Below are 13,620 nucleotides of genomic sequence, written 5' to 3'. Positions count from 1 at the left end.
TGCTCACCACACAACAGGCCAGTGAACCCGAGAGGTATTGAGACAAGGAATATGCCTTTATTCGGAAAGTTGGCAGACCAAGAAGGCAGACTAATGTCTCAAGATAACCATCTTATGGGGTTTGGATGCCAGGTTCTTTTATAGAACACAAGGATGGGTGCCGGGGGGGTGGTGGTGAGGAAATAAAGTAAAAGAGGCAGAATTGGCCTCTGGTTCTCCCTCCTCTGGGTAAGGCTCTCCCTGAGATGCCCTCTGGGGATGTGTAGGGCCTGAATAATAGAGTTGGATTTGGTGCTGCAGAATGATACTTAATAACCACATGAAAATTAGGTGAGTTTCCAAATTGAGGCTTTAATTAAAGCAAAGACATACTCCTTAGGATGGTTACAATAAAAACAAAAACAAACAGAAAACAGGCATTGATGAGAAAGTGGAGAAACTGGAGCCCTGGTGCCCTGTTGGTGGGAATGTAAAATGGCACAGCTGCTATAGGAAACAGGATGGAGGGTCCTCAAAAAATTAAATACAGAATTGCCCATGATCTCTTAATTCTACTTCCAATTATACACCCAAATGTACTGAAAGTGAGGTCTCAAACAGGTTTTGCACACCCACATTCAGGGCAGCATTTTTCACAAGCCAAAGGAGGGAAGCACCCGAAAAATCTACTGATGAAGCAAGTGTGAAATACCCATACATACGGTGCAATTATATTCCGCAGCAGGGATATTCAGTGAATATGCCTCAGACACCCACAACCTGCCGCCCTTCCAAGGTGGCCCAGCCAGTGACACCATCACCACCCAGCACTGCAACTGCACCCAGGGGTGCCATGAGCCAACAAGGCAGTCACTCAAAGGTGTACAGTGCTGCAACTAACGAGAAAACACCAGCATCCAGGGATACTCAGCCGTCAATCATTCCACGGCTCTTCTCTCCAGGACAGGAAAGTGACAGGAGCGGTAGAACAGTGCCCCTGCACGAGGAGAGAGGTGAGGGTGGGAGGGGGGGCATCTGGGAGCACCCGAGACAGCACGGAAGCACCAGGAGCCCCCTGCCCTTCTAGAACCTCTGCCCCCACTGACTTGGCCCTTCCTCTAGGCTCACTCCACTGGAATAGACATCTGCAGGTGGAGAACTCACATAGCACTGCCATGTATGATCACCGTGGGAGCCGTCTCTAATTGTCTGAGCTCTAAGATGGGCCAGACCTTGGCCGGGAGACATAATGGCACTTCTGAAAAGTGGGCTCTGATAGCCTGCACAGCCAGCCAGGCCTGTCCCATATCCACTGGTTCCCACTCCACGCTACCCCATCCCCACCACCAGATGGGGAAGCTGAGTTCCAGGCAGGGTCAGGGCCCACGGTCCTGGTGACAGTCAAGCTCCTGGAGACTTCAAGAAGTGAGGATGTCAGCAGGAAGCTTCTGGCCACCTTGTGGACTGAGGCTCACTCTCCCCACCAAACACTCCCAGCCACACACTCCAGGTTGACAGAGATCCATGGTCAGCTGGAACACACGTCTGTGTGGGTGTACGTGTAGTGTGTGGGGGTGTGCATCTGTATGTTCTGAAATAAAGTAAAAGATGATTGAGAACCCTGGAGACCAGGGTCAGAGCTGACAATTGTATTATACACACACACTGTTGGCTAAAAGGTGGAGGTCAAAGTTCTCGTGGTTTGTTGGGAAATATTTCCCTCAGGGTAAGGTCCTGGTTGGTTCAGACAGTAAAGGATCTGCCTACAATGCAGGAGACCCCAGGTCCGATTCTTGGGTAAGGCAGATCCTCTGGAGAAGGGAAGGGCGACCCACTCCAGTAATTTTGCCTGGAAAATCCCCCTGACAGAAGAACCTGGCAGACTACAGTCTCTGAGGTTGCAGAGAGTCGGACACAACTGAGCAACTAACGAGGTCTAGAAAAAGTTTCTAAGGCAATTTTTATGTGAAAAGGGACAATGTCAATAGTACCTCTGGTGGAAATCATAACCATTTCCAAAAGCTTGTTCCTGCATTAAACCCACCTCTCTCATACAAACAGCTAAGAGGATAGTCAAATTCCAAACCAGAGAGGGCACTTCTACCAAAATCCAAGTTCACAAAGTCCAGGAGTACAGCATACTGCAGACCCAATCCGCTAAGAATAGGTAGGATAGGGAGGGGGAGCTGGCGAAATACTCAGAGCCTCTAACTTGCAGGAAATGTCATAGAACAAGCTAAAAACATCCATAAAGGAAATGAATCCATTGGCCTTGCTTACACAAAGCTAAACTAGAGCTGCACAGATGCTTCTCAAAACCCGTGGCCCCACTGTGGGGCTAAGATGCTGAACCCAGTGGAAATACATAAGCTGGAATAGATGTGCTCCAAGTCCTGAGCCACAGCAGAAGGGGCTCAGATCTAAAGTCTAAGAGGGACAGTTCGCTGAATTAAAAGGTCGGTTGGCCATGCAGAAGTTCAACTGTGTTGAGGGCAAGGGCACACAGGAGACCTGTGACAGGACATAATCCAACCAGAGGCAAGGCCAGGACCAGGAGCTTGCAGATGTGGGGTGGGGGGAGTGGCTAGCCCAGAGCCAGGCTGTGGGGCTCCTGAAATGAGCAGCCACCCAGCAAGCAACGAGGCATGGGGAAGCCACTCCTCCTTCACACTGTCCTCTGTCCTCTCTGTATTGCGAACTCAGGGCTCATGGCTGCTCACTTGGCCCTGAACGCACGAGTGCCGCATGCACAGTGCGTGCCTGGTCAGGTCCCTGGGAAGGAAGGGATGCTGGACAGGAGATGACTGCTCCTGCCCTCTCCGTGCAGCTCAGGTCCGGCAGAGCACCAACACACTTCCTACTCCCACCCTACCAATCCCCAGACACATCATCTCCTCTTTCCTCCTGTTGTTAAACCCTACTATCCTCTGCAAAGGGCTTCCCTGGTAGCTCAGTGGTAAAGAACCCACCTGCCAATGCAGGAGACATAAGACATGTGGGTTCCAGCCCTGGATTGGGAAGATCCCCTGGAGGAGAGCATGGCAACCCTCATGCCAACCCTGGAGGAGGGCATGGCAATCCAGTATTCTTGCCTGGGAAATCCCATGGACAGAGAAGCCTGGCAGGCTACAGTCCATGTGGTCACAAAGAGTCAGACAGGACTACAGTGACTTGGCATGCACACACATACCCTTTGCAAGCCAGCGACTGCCACTCCCTTCTGAGCTCCTCTAAACCCCTGTAGCACCCGAGGTCTAGAAGGTGACACAAAGTTCCATGCCGGGCCAGCAGAAGTGCCAGCAGAGTCCTGTCCTGTGGGCACATTCTCAGCCCTCCACAGCCCTCTGAGTTTGCATAAGCTATATCTGCTTAGGCCTACCAGGTGATTCTTACCTAAAGTTTGAATATCACTGGCCTACATGATGCAGTTTCACACTAAATTTTACACTTTCTTTGCTGCTTGGTAATGGTTTCATTTATCTCATCTCTGTAAGTGATTGTGAAACTCCTCTTGTTACCGAGTCCAAGCTCGTTTGCTGACCGCACGACAGGCCAGTGAATCTGAGAGACGAGATGCTGAAGCAAGGAAAACAACTTTATTCAGAAAGCCAGCTGGCTGAGAAGATGGCAGACTAGTGTCTCAGAGTAACCATCTTGTCTGGGTCTGGAATACCAGGTTTTTCAGTAGAGTCAAAGAGAAAGAAGCAATAAGGAAGTGAAGTCAGAAGGCAGACTAGAGAGGGAGAAGCAGTGGGAAGTAAAGTGAAAGGGTCGTCAGTCTCTCAAAGCATCTCCAAGGGACTGGCCAGCCTTTGGAAGGGGTGTGTTAATCTCTTCTTTTTGGTGTAGCTATTCACAGGTGGGCACGGTCAGATTATCTGTGAGCTACAAAGGCACTTTAGTTTACAGTCAGGCAGAGGGGCAGGGGCCTTTGAGGCAGGCCTTTATGTATGACTGCAGTAACAAAAGCAAGGAAAATCGAGGCAAACAAACAGTTCCAACATGGAGTCAGAACTGGCTTCTTCTCTGCAACACTCTGAGCACAAAACCATGTCTTAAGGGACCTACATGGGTTTCCTATGGCTGCTTGAGGGACCTACATTGGTTCCGTATGGCTGCCATAAAGTTTCACTACAAACTTGGTGGCTTAGAACAGCATAAATTTGTTATGGCAACTGTTGGTCAAAAATCTGACATGGGACTCATTGGGCTAAAATGGAAGAGCTGGATGCATGCCCTCAGAAGGCTCAGTGGAAAATTGTTAGCCTTTTCCAGCTTCCAGAGGCCTCCTGCATTCCTTGGCTCCAGGCTCATTCCTCTACTGTAAAGACAGTGAAGAACACAGGACAAAGAGGCCACCTGGGCATAAGGATTCTTTTGAGCTGAAAGCAACTGAGAACAGCAGATGCAAGAGGAGTTCCCTGCCCTCCTCCATTTGCCTAAAAGCAGGACATAAATTCTCTCTGTAAAAGTATACCAGAGATGACACTGAGTCTGCATAATTAACCTTATTAAGCATCCTATATATGCTTCCTAGTCATCTTCCCACAATTTACTGTCCCCAGGAGCCCAACCCCCCTTTCTTTTGTCTTGTCACTTCAAAACTGACTGCCCTTTGTTAAAATGATACATAAGCCCCAAGCCTACTGTGGTGACCCAAGGACGAAAGAGCAGATAAAACCAAGAGGGTCTTGGAATGCAGGAATGGAAGAACCAGAAACTTATTGTCCTCCCCTCCCCCATGTTGTAACTATTAATGGAACAGTATAACCTGTCTCCCCTCCTACCCTACGGAGAACGTATTTGCCCTACTCTTCCCCCACCCAGTATACATGCCTCATCCAATCAGCAAATGACCGCATAAGACCCCGATCCCACTCCTTGTACCCTGAGTATAAAAGTGGACTAAGGACCCCTGTTCAATGTCAGTTCCCGTTGAGCTGGCCTACTGTTCTAACAGCGTCCCCCACTCTAATAAACTTTATTCTCCTCTCACTCTGCCTCATATCTGGAAATTCTTTTCCAACCTGCGCCGGGACCACATTTTTGGTGGCCTGTACAGGGAACTTGGGGTCTCTTCCCCACCTCCTCACTTCTCCTTTCTCATAGAGACCCTCTGCGAACAGGCAAGTGCTGTGGAAGCAATTGAGGAACTCTGGCCAGGGTTACCCTCTGGTGTGTTTCAAAGGCCCCACTGCTCACTGTGGCCCAGTAGCTACCTCACGAACAGGTGAGGGTCTCTCCTGTGTCTTCTTTCCAACTGAGGACTAGGTCAACCAATATTGTGTGGGCACAGGTCAGGCACTTAAAAGCCATTAGGGTGCCATGAAGACTCCCATGTGAAGATAAGGGGGACACAGAAAGGATCAGGCCACAAGAGCATCCGCCCCTAGCAAGACAACTTCCGTGCACCGTGTCAGGCTTGTAGTGGTTGAGGCAAAACAGAGACCATCGTCCCCTGGCCACGCCTCCCTGATAGGATTGTAAGGCGGATTCCTCAGCCTTCTTCCCTGTCACTTTCACTTCTTCCCTTTCAGTCCAGATTGATTTACAGGAGCCTAGGTGTTGCCCTGAACCTTCAAGACAGCCTTCCACAGTTCAGGGAATTGCCAAAGATGAGTCACCCAGTTGCTCCCAGGAATCTCTCTCTCTCCCCGGGTCACAGTGTGCCTTAGCCACATGGTTCTCAGAAATCACCTCTCACTGTCAGACGTGACTGTTGGGACAGTTGGGCCATTTTTGTGCCATTAGTAGCACGGAGAGATCACTGGGACCAAAGAGACCCCTTTCTGTCGGCCAGTGACTCTCAGTACCCCCACTCTACAGCAGGTAGGCTAAGAGTGTGTTCTGGTACGTCCCAGGAGTCTCTCTCAGACTCGCCCCTTGGCTATATTCTCAGAAACTGGAAAATGTTGACCCTGCAAAAGGCCTGGCCCCAATACAAACTAGGGAACTTAAAAAAAAAAAAAAATGGTCTCTGAATGGCACACTAGCCTCAAAAGCAGGGAAAGGACTCAGAATTTCTTTACATTCAGTCCTTCATGGCCCTCGGTCAGAATCTGGATCTGAGGGACTCATGCCGCGTGTGTCTTTCTGTTGCCTCCCTATCTCCTGTCCCCCCGTTTCTCTCCAGCGGATTTCCTGGATGAACCCTACTCGACCTTTCATATCCACACGATCTCTAGGAAAGGATTCTGAGGGTCCCTTTGGTCCAGGTCCTTCTCCTATATTCAAAAGGCTAAAGGATCAGAAACTCTCCTAACATTCTAAAGAATCCCCTTCTAACTACGCTTTTCTCTCAGGTGAAGAGGGAACCAAGCTTCCCCCACTCCTGCAAATTCCCTTCACCCTTCAGATTCTTCTGATGGGACAAAGATCTCACTTCCCACTAGAGGAACAATCCAATGATTTTATCAGCTGATCTGCCCCTGATATCAGAGTCAATTTGAGCACTATTTGGTCTATAATTTAAGTATAAAACTATGACTACAGAAAGGAAAGAAGACTTTTTGACACAGTTTGGCCATGATATTCTTTAGACCCCAGAGAAAACCGGTTAAAATGAAAATTTTTTACTGGAAACTACAAAACCGGTTCCTTTCGCATATGCAATCAAAAACAACTAGCTTGTTAAAAAGGCTGCCGAGGGAAAAGCTTGGAGTTAACCCTTTCCATGTCCCTGAAATACACAGCCCACTTTGCTGAGACTTCAGCCTTGAGCAAATTAGAACTTCAAAAAAAGAAAAAAGTGGGCTTGGGGAGTGGGTCAAAGAGAAATTTTAAATCTCAAGCAGTAAACTGTCTATCTGTATGGATTTTTGTATGTCTCAGTGTGTGTCTTTTTTTTTTTTTTTTATTAAATAATACTGTTAGAGGAAGCACACTGATTGAAACCGCCCACCCTGGCCAGGCACCATAGTAACCATTTGCATGAGTTGTTTTATGACAGGAGATCCTGATAAGGAACACAGAAGTAATAAGCCACCACCAACTGGAAGAGTTCGGGAAAGGTCTAAACGAGACACTGCCTGTCTGTCCACTTCCCAGAATCCCTCTCGCTAGCATCCACCTTGGCTGAGCGATGCGTGTGCCACCAGGAAAGACTGGATTAGAGTGATTGGCCAAAGACCACCCGGAAACTAATCCCATCACCATAAAACCCGATATTGCAAGCCACATGGCAGAGCTGTTCTCCTGGGTTCCCTTACCCCACTGCTCTCCACCCGGGTGCCCTTTTCCAATAAAGTCTCTTGCTTTGTCACCACATGTGTCTCCTCAGACAATTCATCTCTGAGCATTAGACAAGAGCCCAGTTTCGGGCCCTGGAAGGGGTCCGTCTTCCTGCAACCATACTGCTGAAGTTGTAAATGAGTTCTAATTTAATTGTGCTAAAGAAAAGTAGTCAATAAAGCAGAAGTAGATGTTTTTCTGGAACCCTCTTGCTCTTTCCTCTGGAGAAGGAAATGGCAATCCACTCCAGTACTCTTGCTTGGAAAATCCCATGAATGGAGGAGCATGGTAGGCTACAGTCCATGGGGTCGCAAAGAGTTGCACACAACTGAGTGACTTCACTTGGTCTTGCTTTTTCAATGATCCAACAGATGTTGGCAATTTAATCTCTGGTTCCTCTGCCTTTTCTAAATCCAGCCTCAACATCTGGAAGTTCATGGTTCACGTACTATTGCAGCCTGGCTTGGAGAATTTCGAGCATTACTTTACTATCATGTGAGATGAGTGCAATTGTGCAGTAGTTTGAGCATTCTTTGGCATTGCCTTCCTTTGGGATTGGAATGAAAACCGACCTTTTCCAGTCCTGTGGCCACTGCTGAGTTTTCCAAATTTGCTGGCATATTGAGTGCAGCACTTTCACAGCATCATCTTTTAGGATTTGAAATAGCTCAACTGGAATTCCATCACCTCCACTAGCTTTGTTTGTAGTGATGCTTCCTAAGTCCCAGTTGACTTTGTATTCCAGGATGTCTGGCTCTAGGGGAGTGATCACACCATGGTGGTTATCTGGGTCATGAAGATCTTTTTTATATAGTTCTTCTGTGTATCTTGTCATCTCTTCTTAATATCTTCTGCTTCTGTTAGGTCCATACCATTTCTGTCCTTTATTGTGCCCATCTTTGCATGAAATATTCCCTTGCTTCTGCTTTATTGACTACGCCAAAGCCTCTGACTGTGTGGATCACAACAAACTGTGGAAATTTTTTCAAGAGATGGGAATACCAGACCACCTGACCTACCTCCTGAGAAATCTGTATGCAGGTGAAGAAACAGCAGTTACAACTGGGCATGGAGCAACAACTGGTTCCAAACTGGGAAAGGAGTATGTCAAGGCTGTATATTGTCACTTGTTTAACTTCTATATAGAGTACATCATGTGAAATGCCAGGCTGGATGAAGCACACGCTGGAATCAAGACTGCTGGGAGAAATACCAATAACCTCAGATATGCAGATGACACCACCCTTACGGCAGAATTCGAAGAAGCATTAAAGAGTCTCTTGTTGAAAGTGAAAGAGGACAGTGAAAAAGTTGGCTTAAAACTCAATATTCAGAAAACTAAGATCATGGCATCCGGTCCCATCACTTCATGGGAAATAGATAGGGAAACAAAGGAAATAGTGAGAGACTTTATTTTCTTGGGCTCCAAAATCACTGCATATGGTAACCACAACCATGAAATTAAAAGATGCTTCACAGCCATGAAATTAAAAGATGCTTGCTCCTTGGAAAAAAAGCTATGAGCAACCTAGACAGCATATTAATAAGCAGGGACATTACTTTGCCAACAAAGGTCCATCTAGTCAAAGCCATGGTTTTTCCAGTAGTCATGCATGGTTGTGAGAGTTGGACTATAAAGAAAGCTGAGCGCCAAAGAACTGATGTTTTTGAACTGTGGTGTTGGAAAAGACTCTTGAGAGTCCCTTGGACTGCAAGGAGATCCAACCACTCCATCCTAAAGGAAATCAGTCCTGAATTTTCATTGGAAGGACTGATGTAAAGCTGAAACTCCAATACTTTGGCCACCTGATGCCAAGAGCTGACTCATTGGAAAAGACCCTGATGCTGGGAAAGATTGAAGGCAGGAGGAGAAGGGAATGACAGAGGATGAGATGGTTGGATGGCACCACAGACTTGAGGGACATGAGTTTGAGTGAACTCTGGGAGTTGGTGATGGACAGGGAGGCCTGGTGTGCTGCGATTCATGGGGTCGCAAAGAGTCGTACATGATTGAGCGACTGAACTGAAGTGATAGTCATCTGACAAACAAAGTCAGATGACTTGGGGTATACTGGGCTCTACGTAATGAAAGTTCTTGACTTATAATTCTTACTCGTGACCTTACTAATAACCGCTAGCTGTATTGTTCTCTATGTCACTTGTTTCAGAAGATTCTTTCTTACGTTACCAAATGTGTGACTGATCCTGTGATAAAATGCTGATATGCACTTCCATATGAGATCAATGACTGTAATAATGTAACTCTAGAAATGGGAAGAAACAACAAAGGAATATTTTCCTGGACCAAGAGGCTAGTAAGACAGGTATGGTCCAGAGATTTCTGCTACTCGCAAGGCCTGGTCCAATTAACAGCTCACTGGGTGACCTGTCAATGGAATCTTTGTTAAACCTGAGAAAGCCTTCCCAGCACTGTGGTACACAATGGCCATGAAATGCCCCCAAAGCATGGTCAAATATGTGGCTATGCGGGGACCCTGCTGACTGGACGTTGGCACCTGCCAGCTGCCTCTACAAAGATTGCAACATGACCACTGCAAACTGCTGACCTTCAACAACTCCTGAAAGGAGTTCAGGGCGGAGGTCAGAAATAAGGCACTCTGTGCTCCGGGAAGAACCCAGAAGAACCAGCCTCCAGACTGCCAGATGTTTTCAGGTAAAGATTTTATGAGACCAAATTCCTACCTCTTCTCGTACCCAGAGAAACACTAACGTCACAAACCAAGGTCCGGGCCTGGTTCTCCTGGCTACTGAGCAGCTTTTCTACTTCTATTAATCTTTGGGCCACGTACCTTTAACTTTCTTGTTAAGTTTGTTTCTTCTAGAATACAACAAATCTCCAAGTGGTAGTATGACAAGACTATTCCCTGACCAACACTCAAGACAATGCTGAAACAAGTCACCTTATCATTCCATGGATTCTCATCTCCCTGCACCCTGACAGAAAGCAGGCAAAAGGAACCCAGAGCCCCATGATGCCCCTGTACAGCTTGAAGAAGTCAGAGCAGTCATTGCCCCTTTTCCTTTGAGACTGGGTTCCCAAATGCCTGAGAAGGGAAATAGGTAGATTGTTAGACATGAGCAGGGTATCAAAAGGGGCCAAATAATTGGCCCTAAAAATAAGGAGAGGGAGGGATGTGGTGACCCAAGGAGGAAAGAGCAGATAAAACCAAGAGGGTCTTGGAATGCAGGAATGGAAGAATCAGACCCTTATCATCCTCCCCTCCCCCATGTTGTAACTATTAATGGAACAGTATAACCTGTCTCCCCTCCTACCCTACAGAGAACATATTTGCCCTACTCTTCCCCCACCCAGTATACATGCCTCATCCAATCAGCAAATGACCCGCAAGACCCCAATCCCACACCTTGTACCCTGGGTATAAAAGTGGACTAAGGACCCCTGTTCAATGCTGGTTCTCCCTTGCGCTGGCCCGCTGTTCTAACAGCGTCTCCCACTCTAATAAACTGTATTCTCCACTCCTTCTGCCTCATATCTGAAAATTCTTTTCCCACCCGTGCCCAGACCATGATTCCTACTTGCTTCTTGGGGTTTTTACTTCTTTTGTGTGAAGCCTCTGTGCATATAACAACATTAAATGTGATATGCGTTTTCCCCTGTTAATTTGTTGTCAGTTTAATTCACAGGCCCCACATACAGAACTGAAGAGTAGAGGAAAAGTTTTCCTCCCCTATACCAGCAGCACAGCATCTTCTCTCTTTCCTCCTGACTCTTTCATTAGGAACCTCATGATTACATTTAGGGTCTACCCATGAGGTCACAAGGGCTTCCCTGATAGCTCAGTTGGTAAAGAATCCCCCTGCAATGCAGGAGACCCCAGTTCAATTCCTGGGTTGGGAAGATCCGCTGGAGTGGGGATAGGCTACCCACGCCAGTATTCTTGGGCTTCCCTTGTGTCTCAGCTGGTAAAGATTCTTCCTGCAATGCGGGAGACCTGGGCTTGACCCCTGGGTTGGGAAGATCCCCTGGAGAAGGGAAAGGCTACCCACTCCAGTATTCTGGCCTGGAGAATTCCATGGACTGTATATACAGTCCATGGGGTTGCAAGGAGTTGGACATGACTGAGTGACTTTCACTTTCATGAGATCACAAAGAGACACAACTTAGTGACTAAACAGTAGCAACAGCAGCAGCTAATAAATCAGAATAATTTCTCTATCTCAAGATCCTTAACTTAAACATACCTGCAAAATCCCTTTAACATAGTCACAGGTTCCAGGGATTAGAATGTGAACATCTTTAGGGACTTGCAGACTCCTACTGCCATTCAGTACTGAATAGGTGTTAACTCTTTTGATTTTTTTTCCTAGAAAAAAAATTAGAATTTTAGGTGGTCTCCTAACTTCTTGACACTGAAAAATAACTAAGATATACTTTTTTAATCCTGGGAAGTCCAAACAAGACCTATCTGCCTATGAGGGCTGAGTGAGCCAGCTGGCCTGAGAGCTAGGCGTCCACGTGGGTGCTGTGTTGAATGGGGGTGGCAGAGAAAGGAGACCATCGGTCCTGCACACCCTCCATGAAGACAGACAGGGTGGGAGATGCCAATGCAGAAATCCAGGCTAGGAAAAGTCAGGATGAGGGCAATCGTAAGGTAGCATTAAGAATGCTGGTTGAATAAAAAATGCAAATGATTGGTAGTAGGAACTGAAAAATAAGAAGGAAACCACACATTCCAAGGCAATCTTGCCTTGATGAGTCATTCAGATGCAAATTTTATCCCAATTTTGGAAGGATTACAAGCACCCCTATTCACAGCCCTATTCCTATGTTAATTCTAAACTCAGAACTCCCTCCACAGTCCTCAGTCTCGGCACTTTCCTGCCACTGTTTCTTTTTATCAGGCCCCTAAGCACCGAGCTTTTCCAAGCTGGTATGGCAGAATTTCTGGCGTGTTTCTGGCTCTCTCCCCAGCTCTCCCCAACCCCGGCCCAGCAACCCCTCCAAAATATAGCGAGCATCCTCCCCAGTTATTGGACTTCAACACACTTAAGTTCTACTGGCCTGAAGGCGCACGACCTTCACACACTACTTACCAAGCACATATGAAAGCGAGAAACCAAGAGACCTAAGCTATTTCAAACAATAAAGGGAGGTGATGAGCACTACTGGCCCATGCCCACATTATGATCCATCCACAGGGATCTGAATCACCTGCTCAAGAAAAGGACCCGGGAGCCTCCCCTGGCCAGCAGAGTGCCTGCCCTGAATCACAGCCTCAGCCCTGGACACTTGCTGACCTGTGGGACAGACAGACGCACTTCTCATAAACAAACTCCTCTGGTCCTTGAGAAGGGTCATCAGTCATTCAGGCCCTGGTCACTAGGGTCGAGGGATAGAAGGACAGCTGTCTGCTTACTCAGCCCACTGCTGTTCACCTGAGCCATGAGAACTGAGAAAACAAAAACCCATCTGCACAAATAATAAAATGCTGGGATGCACTAAGTACTCGGCCTCACTGTACACATCTCAGTGTCAATGAAACGGGGATGACTGTAGGTCATCTGCTTATTCAGAGGGTTAAACAAGGTCTCATGTGGCAGGCACTCAGAATACTCCAGCAGGAAATAAATTATACCATCGGGAAAAAAAGAAAAGAAAATGCTAGGCTTCTTGGCAGCAAACCCTAAAGAGCCAAGTCCCTGCTGCCCAGCCCAGTGGCCTTACCTCTCCTGGGGGCTGCACTCGCCGACGGGCTCCCTCACCCGACGCTGGTCACGGGGGAGGATGGTGCTCAGGACACAGTCTGGCCCAGCCACCCTGTCCTCACAGGGAGCTCTGCTGCCCAGGGGGTCTGTCCTGACACCTCAGTCTCCAGGGTGCAGCCTGGGTGGGGCCACAGGGACAGGCCATGGCAGCGGGCTCCACAGCGGCCACGACAAGGAGCCGTTCAGCAGTGGCACAAGCCGCCACAGTGAGCCTCCCTCAGCCCATGGAACACGCTTGCCCCATTCTCGTCCCTCTCAATGGCCAGCTGTGCGCCTGCGATGTGGACCCAATTGTTCTCCTGTGTGGGCTCATTCAGGAGCATGGGCAGGGCCAGCTCAGGCCAAGAGAGGAGCCAGGAGCTTCTGTCCCCGAGGAGAAAGGTCCTTAGAGCCCTGCAGGGAGGGGGAAGGGGACCAGGCCCCTTGGTGTCTCCAAGGATCACACAGGCCCAGCCACAGGGTGAGGGCCTCAGGCTCCAGGTTGTGAACAGGGAGCTGCCTTTCATCCAGGCTCTCCTGCAGGGTCCCAGCAAGCCCCTAAGCCTCTCCAAGTGTCGGTGTCCAGCCTTGAAAACGGGGAAAGCCACAGCATCCGGTCCAGTCATGGCTGCAAGGTGGCAGCGAGGGTGAACGGGGATGTGATGTGTACAAGACACCTCAGCA

The 13,620-nt window shown here is 48.1% G+C and overlaps 1 protein-coding gene across 9 annotated transcripts in view; it reads right to left on the bottom strand.

The window, feature by feature from the left end:
- SEMA4D (semaphorin 4D) overlaps positions 1-13,620 on the bottom strand; it is a 127,214-nt gene that overhangs the window by 62,649 nt on the left and 50,945 nt on the right. The window contains exon 1 of one of the 9 annotated variants that reach the window (XM_061426306.1): positions 12,917-13,417. The exons of 7 other annotated variants lie outside the window; for them this stretch is intronic. The gene's annotated coding sequence lies outside the window, so the exon portion shown is untranslated. Of the gene's footprint in view, positions 1-12,916; positions 13,418-13,620 lie in introns of those variants that run through there. One more of the 9 variants, XM_061426300.1, reaches the window with a different exon arrangement.

The sequence above is a fragment of the Bos javanicus genome, chromosome 8, assembly GCF_032452875.1.
Source record: "Bos javanicus breed banteng chromosome 8, ARS-OSU_banteng_1.0, whole genome shotgun sequence".
In the NCBI taxonomy this organism is placed as follows: Eukaryota; Metazoa; Chordata; class Mammalia; order Artiodactyla; family Bovidae; genus Bos; species Bos javanicus.
This window is presented reverse-complemented; position numbering and strand designations above follow the sequence as displayed.